This window comes from Caretta caretta, chromosome 8, assembly GCF_965140235.1.
Source record: "Caretta caretta isolate rCarCar2 chromosome 8, rCarCar1.hap1, whole genome shotgun sequence".
NCBI lineage: Eukaryota > Metazoa > Chordata > Testudines > Cheloniidae > Caretta > Caretta caretta.
Genome location: NC_134213.1, coordinates 11693404 through 11713706, shown reverse-complemented (window position 1 = coordinate 11713706; position 20303 = coordinate 11693404).

Genomic DNA, 20303 nt, shown 5'->3' with positions numbered 1-20303 from the left:
TAAAATAAGAATGTCCAAGAAGGGGAAATATCACCTCAGGCATAAATACTGAAGGAGACACTACTGTTCAAGGGGGGAAATATTTTCTGCTTTGACTGAATAATTTTATTCCAGTCCAGGAGAATGTCCTCTCCTATCAGCGTTTTCTTGAGTAAAGGCAGCAGTCTGTCAGGACTCCAACCACGTTTACATATGAACAGCCAGCTCACCCTGCGCCGTCTCTGCAGCCCCCCCCCCCCCCCAGTCTCCTATCAGAAGGGAGGATGGATTTGCTCCCATTTGCATAGCAGGTGCTTGATTCTTGTCCATTCGTACTTAAAGAAGTTTTAATACGGGATAAATGACCAGGAATTAGGAGGAGGCAGGCAGGGGACACGAGACGGGACTATGTAGTCGTCTTCCTGCCTAGCTCGGAGGGGAGAAAGCTCAGAGTGTGAAACAAAACACAACACAACACAACAAAACAAAAAGTCAGCTGCTTTTGGAGGCGAGGGAGGGAAGGAACTTTCATCTCTTTGATTTTACATTCCCGTTTGGGTCTGGTAAAACCATAATCTGAAGACACTAATGCGGTGACTGGCCCCAAGGATTTTTATTTTTGAGTCAGAAAGTCCGGTAAAGGAGTTTAAAATGCTAATCCTTGGTATAATCCCTCCCCTTGGTATTGTACAAGTACTGCAGCCACAAGAGATTTTCTGATTTTCCCCTACTGGTTTTAAAGAGGGGGGGGGAGTCAAAATGGGCCCATTAATTGTGAACGATAATGAATTTCTTACTTCAGTGCTTCAGTTATGTCCCTGCGCAGCTCTCGGTGCTGTGAGGGCTGCCCTATATTTTGGTTGGAGGGTTTTTTTGTTTTGTTTTGTTTTTAAGCAAACCAGAAAGCTCATGCTTACAACAGGGATGGAAACCAATTCCTTTGTAGCTGTTTAGGCATTAGCTCTTTGGGATCTAATGCTTCATTCCTCCTATTTGGAAAGCTCGGAGCAACACTGGGCTCCTAAAGAGAGAGAAATTCTTACCCCGCCCCCTTTTACATTTATGCTACTCCTTTAGGCGAAGGTAACCTGTAACTCTTGGACTTAAGTGCCCAGCGAAACGTGTCTACCTCTTTCTGCTAAAGTCGGCGCCGAAGGACACCGTGTAGACAACCTGGAAAACTTGCCTAGGGACTTGATCCTTTAGAAACAGGTGCCACTACATACCCCCACGCCAATAGGCGTCCATGCCCTTTAGAAATGTAGGAAAGCCTCATCCACCTCTGCAGGTGCGTTCAGAGTGCTGTGGGCTCGACTGCCAGAATCGTTTTGGTAAATACACTCCACGGTATAGACATAAAGCAATAGGATCTCGAGTTGGCAGAAATGTTGCACAGGCCAGTCACACTGCATTGCTCCTAATCGCAACCCCGGCGATGGTTTTGCTAGGAAGGGGATAAGTGCATGAAAATATTCCTACTGGAAGTGAAAGCGTTTGTTAATCCAAGTCAGTGCACGCCTTTGGAGGCTATTTTGTTATTGGTTTGTCCGAATATCTATCCAGTTGCTAACCCCTGCACTGACTGCGCCATGAACCGCAGAAATCATCATCATGATGATTCACTCATCAAACCCACCATCCAGCCCGACGTCCTCAGCGTCAGGTGCTGCCCATGCTCGTGGGCACCGGAGCGCTGGGTTTTAAAAGGCGCCGATCTTTGGCGCTGGCCCACCGGGGCGCTTTGGGGTTTGGGGAGCAGTTCGGCTGGAGCATATGGTTTGGAGAGCAGTGACTCGTCGCGCGCACACAATGGGGGGGACTGGAGAAGGGGGAGGTCAGTGGCCGAGCCAGCTATGCGGCAAGCCGCCCTTTCAGGCTAATGAAGCTGTTGTCTGGGGGTAATGATGCACGCGCCTCGGAGCCCCCTTTGCGGGGCGCGGGGGTCTAGAGCGCGGATTGTCAGACAATCCGAATCCGCCAGGGCTGAGACGGAAGGAACCGCCCCTCGGAGATGGAGATGCGCCCATATGTCCACTTGCTTTGCATCTGAAGGGAGGGGGTGGGGGAGAGAGGGGAGGATCGGGAATGCTTTCTTTCTAAGGCTCCCGCTGCACAAGGAAAGCTTGCCGGGAAAAGGATCGATCTTCTCTGAATAGCTGCTCACATCGAAAGCTGCCCCCTTGATTAGCCCCACCCTTCGGTTGAGTGTGTAAAAAAGGCAACCTTTATCTAGGAGAGCAAATTGAGGGCCCCGCTCCTGGACTATTGAAGTCAGGGAGGGGTTTTCGCCTAAAATGGGAGCAGGATCCCCCCCCCCTCCAAAAAAAAAAAAAAAACCCAAACCAGCGAAAGCCGCTACCCGTTGCCTTGGCAAGCTGTCCCCATTTTGCATTTGCCTTTAAGGCAGGCTCGGCGTATGAGTGCGAAGGAAACAACCGTCTGTGTTGATAGGGCCTTGAGAGGGATTGCAGCCCGGGTGGGGGATACAGCGCCGGTCGCTGCGCAGCACAAAAGCAAGGCGATGGGTCTGAGCGCACTTCAGTGATATCTAAATCGAGCATCGTTATCTAGGGTTTGCATCCTCCTCAGTGAGGCAAGAGGAGAGAAACACAGAAAGAATGGGGAGAACAGGCTAGCAAAGGCGGTACTGTAGTGGAAAGAAGGAAATTGACCAGCGATCTAGAGCAGGAGTGTAATCTCCGCCCCCCTCTAGTGATCATCTTTAACCTGGTGGGAGCACTGAGCAGGATGATGCCAAATCCGGATGCGGACCTGTTAGCTCACACCAACATCCATCCTTGCCCCTCTGCTTCCCCCATTAGCTCTGGGCGTGTGAGAGCTGTCCCAGCAGCAGGACTTGCCTTGGGTTCCTAATCCAGCAAAGGGTTCCCTTTAGACGGGGGAAAAACAAGCCGCTCCCATCCTTCCCCCGGAAAGCGCCCCGTCCCACTTTACACGGCGGAGGTAAGGGGAGCTAGGTATTGTGCTGCCCCTGCTTACTGCGGATTAGATCCCGCAGCCCTGACATCCGCTAATACCGTTTGACAGGTGCCAACGCGGGCGTCAATTGAAAGAACCCGTCCTGCCCACAGGTCAGGGGACGCTGTCCCATCATCCGCAGTGGGAAGAGGGGTCATTTTAAGATGGTTCGTCTGAGCTTTCTGGACTGGTTCTGAACTGGGCCGAGAAACTGTTGCTGTGTCCCTGTATGTGTGTCTGTCTCTGTGTGAAACACCCACCCACCCAGGTAGTAAAGTTTCTTATACAGCACTTTTCATATAACACACGTATCTCCCTGTTGATGTCCCACGTATTGTAACTTTCACTCATACACTGTACCAACGATGGCTATCTGCTACACCTTATGCTTTATCATGCCACTGTTTTCTTCACCCGATCAGGTTCGTTTTAACTAGCGTGTCTAGAGGAAGCACAAAGGAAATGGCACACATAATTTGTTTGACATTAAAATTGGATTTCATGCAGCAGCACAATAAAACTCGGCGCTGAGTGTAGGAGTTTGTAAAATAATGCACATAGCATTTTGGACGCCTCCAAAAGTTTCTTTCTCTACGTACCAAATACTACTTTACACACCAGATTCAACATAACTCTCCTCTATCCTGATTTTCTGGGATTAGGAAATTGAGTGTAAACTCAGGGGCATGAGAACTATAAAGTCAAAAATATACTTGTAAACTTTGGCCAGATCCTTCACTCCTTTCATGCAAAACTCCTGCCTTGACTTCAGCGTGAGATTGGAGTGAAAGAAGGATCCATGATTTTGTTTTTCTCTGAATCAAGTTAAAAGTTCACAAGCAATCGAATGCACTGCTAAATTAATCGTAGGTTTTTAATAGGTCTCCTTTTATAATCAGGATATTTCATGAATCATGCTAGATAGCTACACTACTAAGTGAAAACAGTTATTGGACTTAGTGTTGTTGCTATTTTCTAGCAAAGTTGTTCCATGGACTTCACTACTGGAGTTTGGGGTACTCTGTCTGGAGAACCAACTGTAGAAAATAGCGCCATCTGTTGGTTTGACATCAATTGTAAATGAATTAAGAAATGTTGCGTAGTACTATACTTCTGCTACACAAACATACTATAGGCGACAGGTTTCAGAGGGGTAGCCTTTGTTAGTCTGTATCAGCAAAAACAACGAGGAGTCCTTGTGGCACCTTAGAGACTAACAAAAGGACTCCTCGTTTTTACAGGAAAGGTGAGAAATCTCAAATAGTCAAGAAATAGCTCTAGTAATATCTAGCATTGACATTCTTGTCTCCCTGTATGTAAATGACTGATTATACTGTGTGTATATAAAGTCTGCTGCAGTTTCCACGGTAAACATCTGATGAAGTGAGCTGTAGCTCACGAAAGCTCATGCTCAAATAAATTGGTTAGTCTCTAAGGTGCCACAAGTACTCCTTTTCTTTTTGCGAATACAGACTAACACGGCTGTTCCTCTGAAATATATGCATCTGGTCTTGTTTCCACCCACTCAGTTTAAGCAGTGGATAAATCATCCTGCATTTAATAGCCACTTATCCAAACCCCATGTAGTATGTTTTAGGAACATAAGCAGACATGTTCAAACCTGGCTGCCAAAAGATTGGCTACTAAATCCATATTGAGACATCTAAATAAAGAGGCTTGATTTTTTTTGAAATGCCGAGCACCCCCAACTAGCTTTGAAGTCAGTGGGAGTTGGAGGTCACTGGCACTTCTGAAAATCAGACCAATTTTAATTAGGTGCCTAACTATAGATTTTTCCAGTTTGTCTTCAGGGACATTTTTGGCCATGAGCACTTTAAACAATTAAGAGTCTCTTAATCAAAAAATCATTCTTATTCAGTACACTTCACCAAGAAGGCCATTTCACTTGGGGTCTGATTTTGAGACAGCTGATACTGTGTCATAAAAGTAGAAAAGAAACAAATTGATCAAATATGACACACAATATTTAATTTATGAACTGTTGTCCCAAGATAATGAAGAAACTTATGTTTTAATATGTATTATATAAACAGTGTAAATATTTTGGAACATAATCCTAATGATCCTTTTCAGTATTATACAGGTGTGCATGTTTTCCTTCTGGGGTGTTGCAGCAGCTGGCACAATGGGGTTCTGGGCCATGACTAGGGTCTTACACACTACAGTCATACAAATAATCAAATAATAATAATTAATAATATGCAGGTGCATGTATATCTCTATGTCTGGTGTGAGTACACACACATGCATACAGAGCGAGTGGAAGTCAATTGAATTATGCAGGTCATACTGAAGGAATGTTAAAACATCAAAACATTCATATCACATCACCTCGTCTCAGATCCTGAGTCCCACATATTTTACAGCAAAGCTACTTGGGAAAAGTTTTCATTTTTTTTTAAAGCTGGGACTATTATACATGTCTATTCACCTGTAAAATTCTACAGCCTACTTAATGTTCTATGTAGGTCATGTTTGCTAGTGACTTTTACTTCGGCAGCTATATAAATGGCCATAAATATGTGTCCATCCAGATGCCTAGTGACTCCACACCAGAAGAAGCTTTTTCACAGCAGTGATGGAGAATTTGACATGAGCTCCCTTATAAAAAAGGTTCAGACTGTAAAACCTATATTAGTGGTGCAAAAGACTAAACCACACAGCTTTTGGCCTAAAGGACCAGATCTTCTTCTGCAGATGCATTGCATTCAGCACTGATGGGTTACACAGGCTGTGGAAATCCCTTCTTGGAGGATGGAGGTGTAATCCATCTGTTAAAACAGCGTTAAGAGAAGTGACAGTGGGCTGGTTAACATCTCATTGTTATGTGCCTGTCTCTTCAAATCCTCCCTGCTGTTCACAGACACCCACTGAGCATGTGCAGGTGTCTGTTACCCTGTGCAGCTGAGAGGGATAGCTGGAGGATCAGCTCCCAACCTGGGCAGCTGCCAAGAGGGAGAATGGGATAGTGACACTGTATCCTAAAAACAGGTGCATTCAGTCAGAAAGAAACATAAAAACTGGACACAGAGCTACAGACCCCTGCACAGACTCCATGAACCCGTGAACAGCAGGGAGAATTTAAAGACACAAGTATGTAACTGAGCAGTTAAAATAAACAGCCCACTGTCTATAATCTTGACACAGTTTTAACAGATGGGTTATAAAAGTGTCTGGTGAAACTACTATTCTTCATTGCAACCAAATAATATGTGAATATTTCTGATGCATTTCCCTGATTGTCCCTGCAGATAAGAGGAGTGGGGGTTTCATCCTAAGGCATGACACTGAAAGGCCTTTTTTACACTTAGAAGTTTTGCTGCCATAACTAAAGCAGCAACTCCCCCTGGTGTAGATGCAGTTATACCAGTATAGAAGTGCTTATACAAGTATAGCTTGTTAAGTGAAAGCTGTTATAAAACACTTTATCCCAGTATAACTGTGTCCACACCAGGGCTTTTACTGGGATAACTATGTCAGTAAAAATATCACACCCCGTACCAAATAGCAATGCTTTTTAAAATGTAGACCAGGACTAGTTATCATAAGACCAACTGTACAGGCCTCAGAGGAAGAGAAAAATGATAGTGAATACATCTTCTACAATTTCTAAAATAGCATTTTATGCATAATGACCTTATGCTCTTAAGATCCAAAAATTGGGGCCTCCCAGAGCTAAAGACAAACGCTGCATGTCCCATTGGAAACCATTCCTAGCATTGAAAATATATTGGACATTAAACCTGGCTTTGTTCCATAATTTAATATTGCTCATATTGAGCTTCAGGTCAATATATGTTAGAGGGGGGAAATTAAGGTTTTAGAAGAGAAAAGGAACCTTTCTCTGGCAGGTAATTTTCTTTTCATCCGATGAAGTGAGCTGTAGCTCACGAAAGCTCATGCTCAAATAAATTGGTTAGTCTCTAAGGTGCCACAAGTACTCCTTTTTTTTTTTTTTTTTTAAAAACATTGTGGCTCTCTGCCGCTGCTCAGAAGTTTGGCATGTTAGCAGTAGGCCCAGTGGAGGTAGATTAGTGGCAAGGCAGTCAAACATGAATGGTGAAGCAACTGAGACCTTATCCCGTGGCTATGTCTACACTACTGCAGGATTGGTGATTGATGCACTGGGGGTCAATTTAGCGAGTCTAGTGAAGACCCGCTAAATCGACAGCAGAGTGCTCTCCGGTCAACGGTACTCCACCGGGAACGAGAGGAGTAAGGTAAGTAGACGGGAGAGTTATTCACATAGCTGGAGTTGCGTAACTTAGGTTGACTTACAGTGGTAGTGCAGACATAGGCTCTATTGAAGTAAATGAGAGACTTTCTGTTGACTTCAATGGGCTCAGGACCAAACTGTTTGCCAGCTGGGGCTGGTTTGAAGATGTCAAAGTGGTAAGCACTGGTTTTAGCAGTCAGGAGAGCTGAATACTTTTAAGAGAAGCATTTTCCAAATAAAGCAAATGCTGTTCTATGGGTGCTTGTTTTCTTCAGGGCTGTAAAGTACTTTATATACTTTACAATCGTGAATTGTCTTGGAACAATGACTTGTTTAATAATGCAAGGAAGGCTTGGTTGATGTATCTCCCGTTAGTGCTGCAAAAATATTTCTTTCTTTTTCAATTTATAAAAAAATCATGCATCCATTAAGTGCTGTGCTCATGGATAAACAGAAAAATAAGATAATTTGTGAGCGGTAAGTAAATTGATCCCTCCCCGAGATAGTTTTATAATGTCCTTACGTATAGCCATTGTCCTCTTAGATAAAAGCCACAGGATCTGATTCTTCTTTCACAATAGTTTAAAGTGCGGCAACTCCAGTGGTCATGATTCTGATCCCATTTATGCCAGTGAAAATTAGGTATAGCTTCTCTGAAGTCAGTGGAGTTACACAGTCTAACATTTTCAAAAGCACCTAAGTGACTTAGAGGCCTATGGCAATGGAACTTAGGCACTTTGGAACATATTACCCAACTGCATAAAACTGGTGTGAGATCAGAGTCAGATTGTAGAGTTAGAAATAAATATTGCAATGCATACAGTCTTCCTTTTCTTCTTATTTATTATATGTATTTTGGTTGTGCTTTGGCGCCCCAGTCATGGACCACTTTCCCTGGCCCATTCTGCCCCCCTGAGAATGTCTTCACAACCCCATAAATCCTCAGAGCAATGGTTTCTTTATAAAATTGTCCAAAATTATATCAGATGCTCTGATCTCAGAATTTTTCCTGCACAAATAATGCTTAAACACTGCACAAATGTCTGTAGGGAATTTGTCTTAATGTAGCTGAGGTCAGTGTTCAAGTTGTGTGTTTGAGTGTGATTGTGAGAAACTGGATGTGTGCACTGGGGCTGGCTATAAGTTGGATCCAAAAGGATGTTTATTAGGGAGCTCTGTAGGTTTTGATATGTGGGTTTGGAGATGATTATATTTAGGTGTAAGGCATCTTAATTGAGGCTTATGTGGAAGGTAGTGCTGTCTTCCTGAGTGACTGTCCTGACTTTTAGTGGCTACATTGATAGGAAAGGTGGTTAAGCAATCTTAACTCTATATTAATGAAAAGCTTTGTGTAGTTCTGAATAGAAATCTGAACGGAAAGAGGCGGAAGAAACACTTAAAAAACATCATCAGTGCCACTGTTTGTAGACTAAAGCCAATCAAAAAGCTAAGCCATTCTGCTGGTGCCTGTATGTGTTGTGGCTACCGGTGGTTTTTTTTTCTTTCTTCCCCTGTATGATCAGAAGTTTGGTTTTTAGTGCTTAAATTAAAAAAAATAAAACAACAAATAAAAAAAACATTGGCAAAAAGTAGCAAAAACAGCCACGAGATGGCAACCTTTGTCACCGCTCTGCAACGTTACCTCTGTTCAGAGCCAGGAACCTCAGATCTCCTCCATAAGTGAGGCAGAAAGATAGCTAATTCGGTCAACCATTTGTAGAGCACTAGATCCAAGTTCCAAGAAGCTAAGTGATGAAAATCCCTTCATTCTTGTTGAAGAATTGACAATTGGTTGTTTTTCTGTTGTTTTCCCTTTGCTAGGGCTAATGTTGTTTATTATTTGTGGTACAGTATCACCTAGCAGCCCCAACTGGGATTAAGCCCCATTGTGTTAGGTGCTGTACATACCCATACATACATATAGTAAGACAGAGTCCCTTATTAGTTAAGAAGACAAGATGGACAAAGGCTGGGAAAAAAGAAGTACCATGCCCTGTGCTATACAAAAGGTCAAGCTAGATGATCACAATGGTCCCTTCTGGCCTTAAGAATGTATGACTCTGTGAGTATCATTCCTATTATATAGATGGCAAAGAGAGGCACAGAGGGAAGTGAATTGCACTATAAGGCATGAAGTTAAGAATTGTGCATACAGTTTTGCAGGATTGGAGCCTAAGAGACTTGCCGAAGATTACACGGGAGGCCTGTGGCAAAACTGGGAATCAAATACAGAGCTCCTGAATCCCAGTGCAGGGGGTGAGGGCTCCAGCTGCGGGTGTGGCCTCTGGGGTGGGGCTGGGACTGAAGGGTTAGGAGTGCAGGACGGGGTGCGGGCTCTGGGCTGGGGGGTGAGGCCGAGGGGTTCATAGTGTAGGAGGGGGCTTAGGGCTGGGGCAGGGGGTTGGGGTCTGGGAGGGGGTGAGGGCTCCAGCTGGGGGTGCGGGCTCTGGGGTGGGGCTAGGAATGAGGGGCTTGGGGTGTAGGAGGGGGCTCCAGGCTGGGACTGAGGGGTTTGGAGTGCAGGAGGGGGCTCAGGGCAGGGTGTTGGGGTGTGGTAGGGTTGCAGGCTCCAGCTGGGCAGCGCTTACTTCGGGCAGTGTTCCTGGCCAATGGGAGCTGTGGAGTCAGCATTCGGGGCAAGGGCAGCATGCAGAGACCCCCTGGCTGCCCCTGTGCCTAGGAGCTGGACATGCTGGCCGCTTCCTGGAGCCGTGCGGAGCCAGGGCAGAGAGCCTGCCTTAGTCCCACTGCACCATCGATCAGATGTTTAGTGGCCTATTAAAATCTCCCGGATTGCTTTCAATAGCCACCAGGAGATTGAAGCCGATCCTGGTAGACTCCTGGCCAATCTGGGAGGGTTGGAAACCCGACCTGCATTTCTACACCAAGTGCCTAGGACTGATAATACTGCAATGAACAGTAGCATTGCCATTTTCTTTTCTTTCCCTTTGAGTATTGCACCTTTCTTCCCTTCTTAACTTTTTGTTTTCCTAATCTTTAAGGAAAATCCCCCATGCTGGACAAGTCCAAGAAATCTCAAAGAATTCTGGAGTTCTTCTCCTTCTCTTGGTCATTATCTCCACCTCCATATTTTCGTTAGTGCTTCACTCAGTGTAGTTTAACATCCTAAGTGATGGAGCTCCTACCACTTGAAAAAATATTCCACAGCTTCATAATTCTCACTGTCAGGGCTTTTACGGGATATATTCTTCTCTTTTTTAAATTTGTCCCATAATTCCTTGTTGTACCTCCATGAACGTGCCACCTTTTCCTTCCTTGGTGTTTATGCCCTTCAGATGGCAGTAGGCAGTGTCATGTCCACTCATATGGTCATTGCTTAGCCTACCTATACCTATGTAGCTTTTTGAATCTTTGATTCTAGCCCCTTTAGTCTAAAGTGCACTCCTGCTTGGAAAGAAACTCTGTAATAAATTATGTCTTCCTATTTGACATAGCTGCTCCCTATGTCTATTCAGCATCACATATGCTCAGATGTTTTTGCTGCTTTTTATTCCTGTTAGCCTTGTGCAGCCAATGAAGCTCTAGGAGAGTGAGCTGGGTTTCAGTCTTTCTTGTCCTTCCCATCAGTTGCATCTGTGTAAACACAGTTCAGGCAAAGGTGTTGCACAAGTGTTACCAAGGGCATGACTTGAAGAAAGTGGGCTTGCACAGGAGTAATTGAGGACCTACTTTGCCTTGCAGAACCTATGTGTCTGGTGACGATGCACAGAAAGGAGAGAAACCAACTTGATAATCAAATTCCAGGTTGAATTTGCAGAGGTGGCAGTTAGAAAGCATCTATTTTATTTGCAAACAGAGCAATTGATCTGGAAATCACTGAACCAATAGGAGTCACAATGTCATTTTTATGGAGCAAAACCATACTTTAAGGTCCTTGTAGGCTTTGGGAAAGACCCTTGTTTTTTTTCCCAGCAGCCTCGTTATTCCAGTTAGTTATGGGTTTGTTTTTCTAAAATATGTTTGTAAAAGTGATACATTGTACGGACTTAAAAACGAAGCTGAAATAAATCCAAAGGGAAACTGTAAATGGTGCAACTATTAAGGTAATAGAAATGTAGAGGTATGCCCACTAACCACCATGTAATGGGCAATGACAAAACAAAAATGCTACAGGATAAAGGAATCACACATTTCTTCCGGGATTAAAAGTGAGCTCAAAATTGGCCAAAGCCTCGTGAAAAAGCCTGTTGTCGAGTTTCCTTCCCTTTTAATAAGCTGCTTTTTCTTGGAGTGCTAAGTATTCAGATGTAGCATATTTAGTGCCTAGTAACCTAACAAAGCATGGCTTGGTGGCTCCAGGGAAAGATTTCTTTCCCATGTAGGTTTCTAACCATGAAAAGACACAAAGCTTGGTTGCTTCAGACTCCTTAATTAAAAACAAAGAAGGGCAATCAGAGCTGTGGTTTACTTCTGTCATCACCAACAATTTTGCAAGCCTGAATAACCATTTCTCACTCTGAGGTTTACAACTGGAATACATCATAATTGTGGCTATAAATTATCAGTCTGAGGAGAACATCAGCAGGTTTCTCTGAGGGTTTGGTGTGTATCCAAAACTAATCCACTCCTCTCTTTTCTTTAGACGGAGGTGGGGAGAAAAACAACAGCACAATCCTAATGATTTCCCCACATCTTACCTTTTTGTAGAAGCCTCTTTCATTTTTTAAAAAAAGTTTATAATTTTAGGAAAAATCTCAAACTCCTTGAGGAGCTACATTATTTTTTGTTTCATGGTGGCACCTAGAAATCAGAGCCTCATTGTGCTAGGTACTGTACAGACACATACTAAGTGATAATCCCTGCCCCAATGAGCTTACAATCAAAACAGGCATTGGGAGGGGAAATAGAGTGATGAAGTGACTTGCCCGAGGTCATACATCCAGTCAGTGGCAGAGCCAAGAACAGACCCACATGTCTCCTGACAGGTCAGTGCTCTAGCTCCTACATCATGCAGCCGCTCATGTTTTTAAAATGTTCCCTATCCTGGTCCTTGTTCCTTCCCGGTGCTTTACTCAAAGCCATACTAATACCTACTCAGTGAAACTAGGTTCTTCCATTTAAAGAGAAGGAGGGCGGGGGAAGAGAGGAAGGCATTTTCTCTCCTCAGAAATTCAGGCTATGTCTGCACTTGGAGCTAGAGGGGTGATTCCTAGCTTGGGGAGACAGACTTTTGTTGAGCAAGCACACTAAAGTAGTGTAGCCATGGTAGCCAGGTCAGTGGTGGCGTTGCCCTAAGTACAAACCCACTGAACCCCCCGGGGTACGTATTTAGGGCTTCTAGCCTCTGCTACCACTGCCCACATTACCACATCCACACCACTATTTTTAGCGTGTCAGGAAAGAGGAGAACTGGCGCAAGTTATGTCCACACGAGCTGGAGTGACAGCCTTAGCTTGTAGGATAGGTGTAGCCTCAGAGGGCCTCAGGGCACTATTACAGGGTACCGATTACAGAATTGTAAAAGGGGTGGTGGTGGGGAAGTCTGACTGTCGTCACAGTGGAACAGAGAAGGGAGGAGGAAGAGGAGATTGTGCAGGAATTTCAGGGTCAGCATTGGCCAAAAGTATTCCTATGTTGCTGGATATCGGCCAAGATCCTGGTATGTGAGCAAAGCCACAGTAAAAGGACTTTGGTTGGAGAAAGTAGATGGTGCCTGGGGAAGGAATCCACCCCACAACTTGCAGTAATGCCCAGGGCATCAAAATCGTGACCACTGCAGAGGGTATAAGATGGCCTTACAGCTCATGCTGTGAAGGCTTGTGTCCAGGGGATCTACTGGCTGGTCGTGCTCCTCCATGAACCCATTTCCTTGTTCATATTGCAATCAGGTGTGTGTGTGTGTGGTACCCTGAATGGCTTTCAACTGTGCCTCATGATGATGTGAAAACGCCACTTTTGCATTGTGTTTGGGGCCTGGAGAGGGAGCTGCAAAGGATGCCCCTTACATATCAAACAGAGATGAAAGATTTGGTGCATGACAGGCAGCCCAGCTCTCATCAGAAACAGGCAATGGCCGTCTGGTTTATAGAGAAAATAGTCCAAAGGATGATGCTAAGGTGTCTCCAAAATCTTGTCCAAAATGGATGCAGACTTTCACTGTCACCACTAGATGTCCCTTCAGCTCTTCTTTCTCAAGAAAATTCTCTTAATATCATCACTAACCCTCCCATGCAACCATATTTATTGAAAAATATGCTGGCCACTAGTCAGCATACTTAATAGCATGAAAAACAAAAGATGGGGCTTCAGCTATGCAACTTGTGTTTTATGATAAAAAGATGGTTTGGGATTTAATGAACTTGGATTCCATAAAATACGGGCTTGCTATCAGCTGACTGGGTCATTTCAAAGTTCCCTTTTACGTATTCCTGGCCATCTCACACCGCTCTGGATCATGTAGCACTAGCTCACGTAAGCGCTAACTACCATTTTAAAAAAGTGTATCGACACTGACCTGCGAGGTGAGAGGGTCCCAGAGCATGGGCTCCAGCCAGAGCCCAGAGGTCTACACAGCAAAGAAACAGCCCCACAGCCTGAGCCCCGGGAGCCCGAGTCAGCTGGCATGGGCCAGATGTGGGTTTTTCTTTGCATGTAGACATACCCAGAGAGACTGAGAGTAAATGTTTTAAAGGCATAAGACCCCCAAAGGTGGTGGATAGGTGGTTACTGGGATGTCTAAAATTGTCCATAGTGAGTTAGGTGCTGAGATTGTTTATCTGCATCTCAGATGCCTAAATACTTTTAAAAATCTGGCCCTGACATGCCTAAGGTCATACAGGAATCTTGTGCCGGAGTCGGGAATGGAGTCCCGATTGGTGTCTTGAGACCATTCTTCCTGTCCACACTAAGTGATTTTATAAATTGAATTTTTTAACTAGTAAAACATAAAGCCACTATTTTAATGGCATGCCGGTTACTTGAAGGAAAAATCCCCTCTCAGGTTCACAAACACATCTGCCAGAGCCTCTGGGATGAACTCTGATATGCCTTTCACCATGCTGAGAAAGGCAGCCTCACATCACCAGCGCCTGCAGCCTCTAATGCAAAATAACACAATATGTTATTGCCAGCCAGCCATGAATAGGATATAAAAACTTGGGGTGATTATTATACATACTGCACAGTATGGTCAGACATCCTTGCCATAAGCTGTTTGGAGCTTGCTTTGGCAGCTGCAGACTGTTCCTTTCTCAGGTAATGGTAATCACGGTTCCTATTCTGGTCTGTGTTATGTCTGGGAAAAAAATTCTAGGAAGTCCATTTTGGACTGGTCTACTAGAATGAGGCACAGGCTGTTTACAAAAATACCTGGTCTGGCCACACACAACAATCCACTTAAGGAGCATGATAAGCAGGTCGTGTGAAAAGTATGGAATGCCAAAATCTAAACCCAGCAATTTACCAGAGTCACTCTGGCCAGCATTTTTCAGAGCTGGGAGTTGGGCTCCTAAGTCCTTATGTAGGTGACTAACTGAAAATGGCCTGATTTGCAAAGGTGCTGGGCACCTACCGCTCCCATTGAGTTCAGTGGAATTTGTGAGTGCTCAGTACTTCTGGGTTGAGAAGCCTAACTTCAGGCAGCCAGCTTTGAAAAAGGTGGCCTAGATTTATTTAGAACCTATGGGAAGCAAATCTGGAGCCTGGAAACCCTGAACATGTAGAATTGATGCTTTGAAAGAGCAGTGAATAAATATTAATGCTTCTGGAAGGTTCCCGACTGACGCCTTTGCTGGAAAGGTCCTCTGTTTCTCCACACAATGGGTACAGCCTATTGAGTGGCCACAAAAGCTTCCTTACCATTCTCCCACCAGTTAGCCAATTTATGACCAAGCCAGACTAGCTCTAGGTCTGTGAGGGTAATTTGCTTTCCATTCACGTTCTCTGCTTAACTCCTTTGCTGGGATTACCAAGAAGGTGTGTCCAACTAGTGCCAATAATTCTGGTGGTGTTTGTTTTGTGAAATGGGCGCTGTTATATCCTGGGGATACCAGCTCCAGATTCCTGACCTGGACTTTGGAACAACCAATTAAGAATGCCCCTAGAGATACCGACCCTTGTTTCACACGGAGCCCACCGTATGCTTTGACAGGACTATAGAAATGTAGTTAGTGCTGTGGGAATAGTCACACCGTACAAATGTGGTCAGTGAAGCTCTTAGTTTATATAAGCCCTCACTAGCAGGGCTTAAATTCTCAGAGATTATTTCCCAGAGCTCCTCCCCTCATCTATTGGGGCTCCTCAGGGCACCTCCTATTAGCCGGGAGTGGGGGGGTCCTCAGGGCTTTAGCCCGATGGGAGAGGGTGTGGAGGCTTGGGACTTTAACCAAGTGCTGGGAGGATGCAGGGGCTTCAGCCCCACAGGGTGCGCCGGGGCATGGGGCTCAGGGCTTTAACCCTGGAGTGTGCATTGAGCTTTGGGGCTTCTGCCTCGCGGGAGGCCCCAGGGCTCCCACAGGTTTGAAAATATTTGGCTTTGGCTGAATTTAAGCCCTGCTCACTAGTGAGTCTCAGTGGTTTGATTTAAAGAGCTCCCTAGTAACCTGGGGCATAGCGGACATCTGGAGACTAAGACTTGGACTTAGAGCATCAACTCATTTAACAGAGGTCACTGAACGACTATCGCTTGTTAATAAACTTTTGGCCATCACTGACCTAGACCATATATGAACAAGTGACATGCAAGTGCTGAAAGGCTCTGTATAATGTTACTAATCCCATGTAATGCTCATACTGAAAGAAAGGCAAGGCAAGGTTTTCCTGTATTATCGTGTACTTTCAGTGCAGCTGCTTGATTTACACTGGTGCTCTTATTAAAATAGAACCTGATAGGATAATTGCTAAATGAATGCAGACCAGCTGATATGCGATGCCAAATAGAAGGGTGGAGTGCGGATGATGAACATTTAAAGCACTGTACTCAGGGCGTGGTTTGGGTGTTTTTTGTCATTGCACACTCCTGGCTTCTATTTTGCCAAAGTAAGATCATGTCTACAGGTTGGAGAACATACTAAAAATAATTGCCAGATGGGCTCATTGGAAGCACATTGTGAAGCATGTAGAATTTATGCTGAATTGGTTTGGTTGTGACTAAAGAGTTAAAACCAGACAAATTCAAATTAGAAATAAGGCACACATTTTAAAAAAGGGTGATGAACCACTGGGACAAACTACCAAGGAAGAGATTCTCCAACTCTTGAAGTCTTCAAATAAAGACTGGATGCCTTTCTGGAAGATATGCTTTAGTTAAACGTGTTATTGGGCTCAATAAAGGGGTGACTGGGTGCAAATCTAAAGCCTGGCCACTTGTACAACACAGGCCAAATAATCAAATGGCCCTTTCTGGCCTTAAAGTCTATGTATCTATGAAAAGAAAAATCACCTTTTGACCAAGCCAGTTCAGCGTTCTATTATTTAATATATATTTTATATGTTTGGATTTACAGTCTCCATAATGTGCTTCCAATGGGTCCCTTTAACAATGACATTTCAACTACCTGCTTTCCTTACAGCAGCAGGACACTTGGATTGCACCGGGGTAGCCGGGGATAGAGGCTGGCTCATAGTTTATATTTTAGGACCATATATCCAGGTGGGTCCGGGTATCACACTGAAATCTGTGAAACGTGTGTAGCTTAACACACACCGGTATATAAAGTACATATGACATACGTTATACTATACATACAGTATTTATCATGTTCTGTACATGCATTGGTTATACCTCCCACTGGATGGGGCCAATGGGGAGACAAAGGATTTGTGTCTCATACAACTCCTCTTTCTGCTTTAGCAGTAGCTCACTCTTCTTTATTGTCAATACAAGCGTAACAACCACGGTTGGCATCAGAACAACTGGATCAAAGGAAACTGCAGCACCACAGTCTGAGAAAGGGGAATTAAATGTTTTCACATTCAGCCTTCCTGACCATCCACACTTTTACATTCTTAGAGATTTTTTTCTTCTGTCACTTGTGCTGCAGGCGCCTCTTGGCTTCCGAAAACGGAGTGATGTGGCTCTCAGATGCATGCGACATGAAGTTGGTGTTCTGTTTCCTGTAAGTACTGTGGGTTCATATCCTGCTTTAGTTACCCCATGAAATCTCGTTAAAGTCAGTGGGGAAACCTTGCCCCCATTGTGGTTAATGGCAGTTTTTACCATTGACTCAATTGGGGCCAGGATTTCACCCACTAGGAGCAATGGATAGTAAATTGGTTACGAATCTATGCATTTCAAAGGACATTAAGATTGTGTTTGTGTATTTGTATACACAGGAGAGGACAACACTGCAGTGGAGATCAGACCAGTAGAACAGGGGGGTCTAACTACTTTAAATGGTCTTTAAATTACATGTGTTTTTATTCTTTTTACATTTTTAAACAGGAGTGTTTCAGCTGTTAGGAAACAGCTGACATCTCCAGTGCTTGACAGACATTATTTCTTATTATCAGTGAAGGCTCACTGGTTGAGATGGTCACACCTCATAGCCTTGGAGGCATTATTAACTTTGCAAACTACAGATGTGATTTGCAGGGTTTGCAAAATTGTTCAAGTTCACAAACATTTCCCCCTATAATTTAAATACATACTGCCAAGGGTGCTGCTCGTAAAAAACAAACAAGCCAGCAAAAGAACAACAACTTTTTCTAGCAAAAGCTAATCCTGTGCTGGATATTAGAAAATGGAGGAATTTTCCATAGGCTGGTCTGGCACAAGTGGATGGTCTCTATAAGGTATATAATTCTCAGTAAAAACGTCAAACATGCCCTCCGTGTGTCTCAAAAGCTTGTCTCTTTCATCAACAGAAGTTGGTCCCATAAAAGATATGACCTCACCCACCTTTTCTCTCTAATATCCTGGGACTGACACAGCTACAACAATACTGCTTATAACAGTGTTCCTTGTACTCAACTGCTCCGTGCACAGAGAGAGGACTTTAAGCCCCAGGACTGTCACTTGGGGACTTTTCCTGACCATTAATGTCCTTGGAAAATTAAAAATATAGCATTTCCAAGGGCTTGTGTTTAAAGATAATTGTTTTGCATTTAGATTATGAACTGAACTGGGTAAATCATCCGGTTTTTTTAGAAAGCTACTACCATTGGCACTGAGTAGAAGGTCTCCAACTGAGAGCCTGTGGGCTAAGCAGTCATAGGGATAGCTACATGCCAAAAGTAGATTTGAGAAGGCAAAGCATCTTCCTCTAGTATTTGCAAAACATGCTGAGCACCATACTCTCATTCATCCTACATTGCAATGAGAGCAGACACCCTTCTCTGCTGAAGTTGGCGTCAGGAAGCACCCAACTTATTTTCTTCTATCTGAAACTGACCAGGTCCTTTGGCTAAAACAGGCATTTGCTTGGTTATTTCATAGAGAGGCATTTTTGGAAGAGAGTTATGCACAATCTTTGTTGAAAGCTGTTAGATACAGAAAAGAAGGAATGGAAAGAGAGACTATTTAAAGACACCGTGTGATTTGGATGTATTTGAACTAGTGCTGACTTTACAGTTATTATAAGGTTACAGTCTGGCTTACACATTTTCTTTTTGCGGAACAGTGCACTGTTAAGTCTCTCTTCGTTCAACCCAGGTTGTAGAAAACTCATATTTTTAACAGCTGCAGTATGAACAAGAGAATCAAATCAACCACAGCCCAGCTTCATTGACAACCTTGATGCTCTGTGTGGAAATTGTTCTGCTGAGGTGCAGAGATACCCTGAAACTCTTTGCCCTTTGGCTGCTGCTGAGGTTAAAGGCAAAGAAGAGGATAAGGGTCTAGGCATATGTCTACATGTGCAGCGGCATAGCTGTACCAAGAGCGAATCTGGTGAAGACGTTCTATGCCGATGGGAGAGAGCTCTCCTGTGGGCATAATAAAACCACCTCCGCGAACGGCAGAAGGGATGTCGGTGATAGAAGCTCTCCAGCCAACAGAGCGCTGTGCTCACGAGCGTCTATGTCATCATAACATATGTCGCTCAGGGGGGTGGTTTATTCACACCCCTGAGCGACATAAATTATGCCAACATAAGCTGTAATGTAGACATAGCCTTAGATTTTTGTTGTCAGATTTCCATCAAGTTACCCAGTTTAATGTAGTGGAGACCATTTAGAGCACACATTCTCTTAGTCTACAAATAAAGTTACATGTTTGGGGCATGTGCTGGAGAAGCAGATGCCTATCTCATTGTCATCATTAGCCGTGGCTGCTCTGCTGAACACACTGTGGTGGCTAAAGATGGATGGTGTGTTAGTGACAAGTTGCCTAAGCCAGCCCATTTTCTTTTACATACAAGCCAACTACGATGATTTTTCATCAACTGCACAAAACATTCCAGGCAGTGGACCAGATCCCACCCTGCACGCCAGCTGCCATGTGCCACTCTGGCACCACAGTGCAGCTTGACAGTTAGTAGATCTGGCGCCCCCTTGGCTGCCAACATCTGGGACATGGCCCGAGCCAGATGTGGGGCAGTTGCTTTTCCACTACAACACGGAAAAATTCCCAGTGTCATTGAAACTAGTGGAGGAAAAATGGGTTTGCACCAGATTTACAAAAAGTCAGATGGTTTAGCGGTAGGGTGCATTGGTGAAAATAGAAAGATGGCCAGGCAAATGTCCCTTGCATTTGCTCATGCAATAATAGTACTTTCAGTGGAGGATACCCGCTCGCAATGCTGCTAATTAGACATTTCTCATAAGCTCTATAATTGACTTTAAAATAATAAGGATTCAAGTCCTCAAATTACATAGACATTGTTAGTCATACGAATGTACTCAGGTTGTCTGTTATACTAGTATGTTCATTTGTTATGTACATGCTTGTGTCTACAGCGTGTATTGAGTGAAGACAAATATATTACATGCCAAACATTTATGTTCATGTTATCAACTTTAAACACCTGAGGTGAAATCCTGTTTCTTGACTTCAATGGGCAGGCTTTCACTCCTAAAGTCAGGAAATACAAAGGTTATAGATTGCCTAGTGAGTTAATCCTACTCACCTTGCACATGTGAGTCCGACTGATTTAAATAAATAAATGAGAAAATCAAGCAGTATTTGGCCCTGTGTGTAATAAAACGTTAG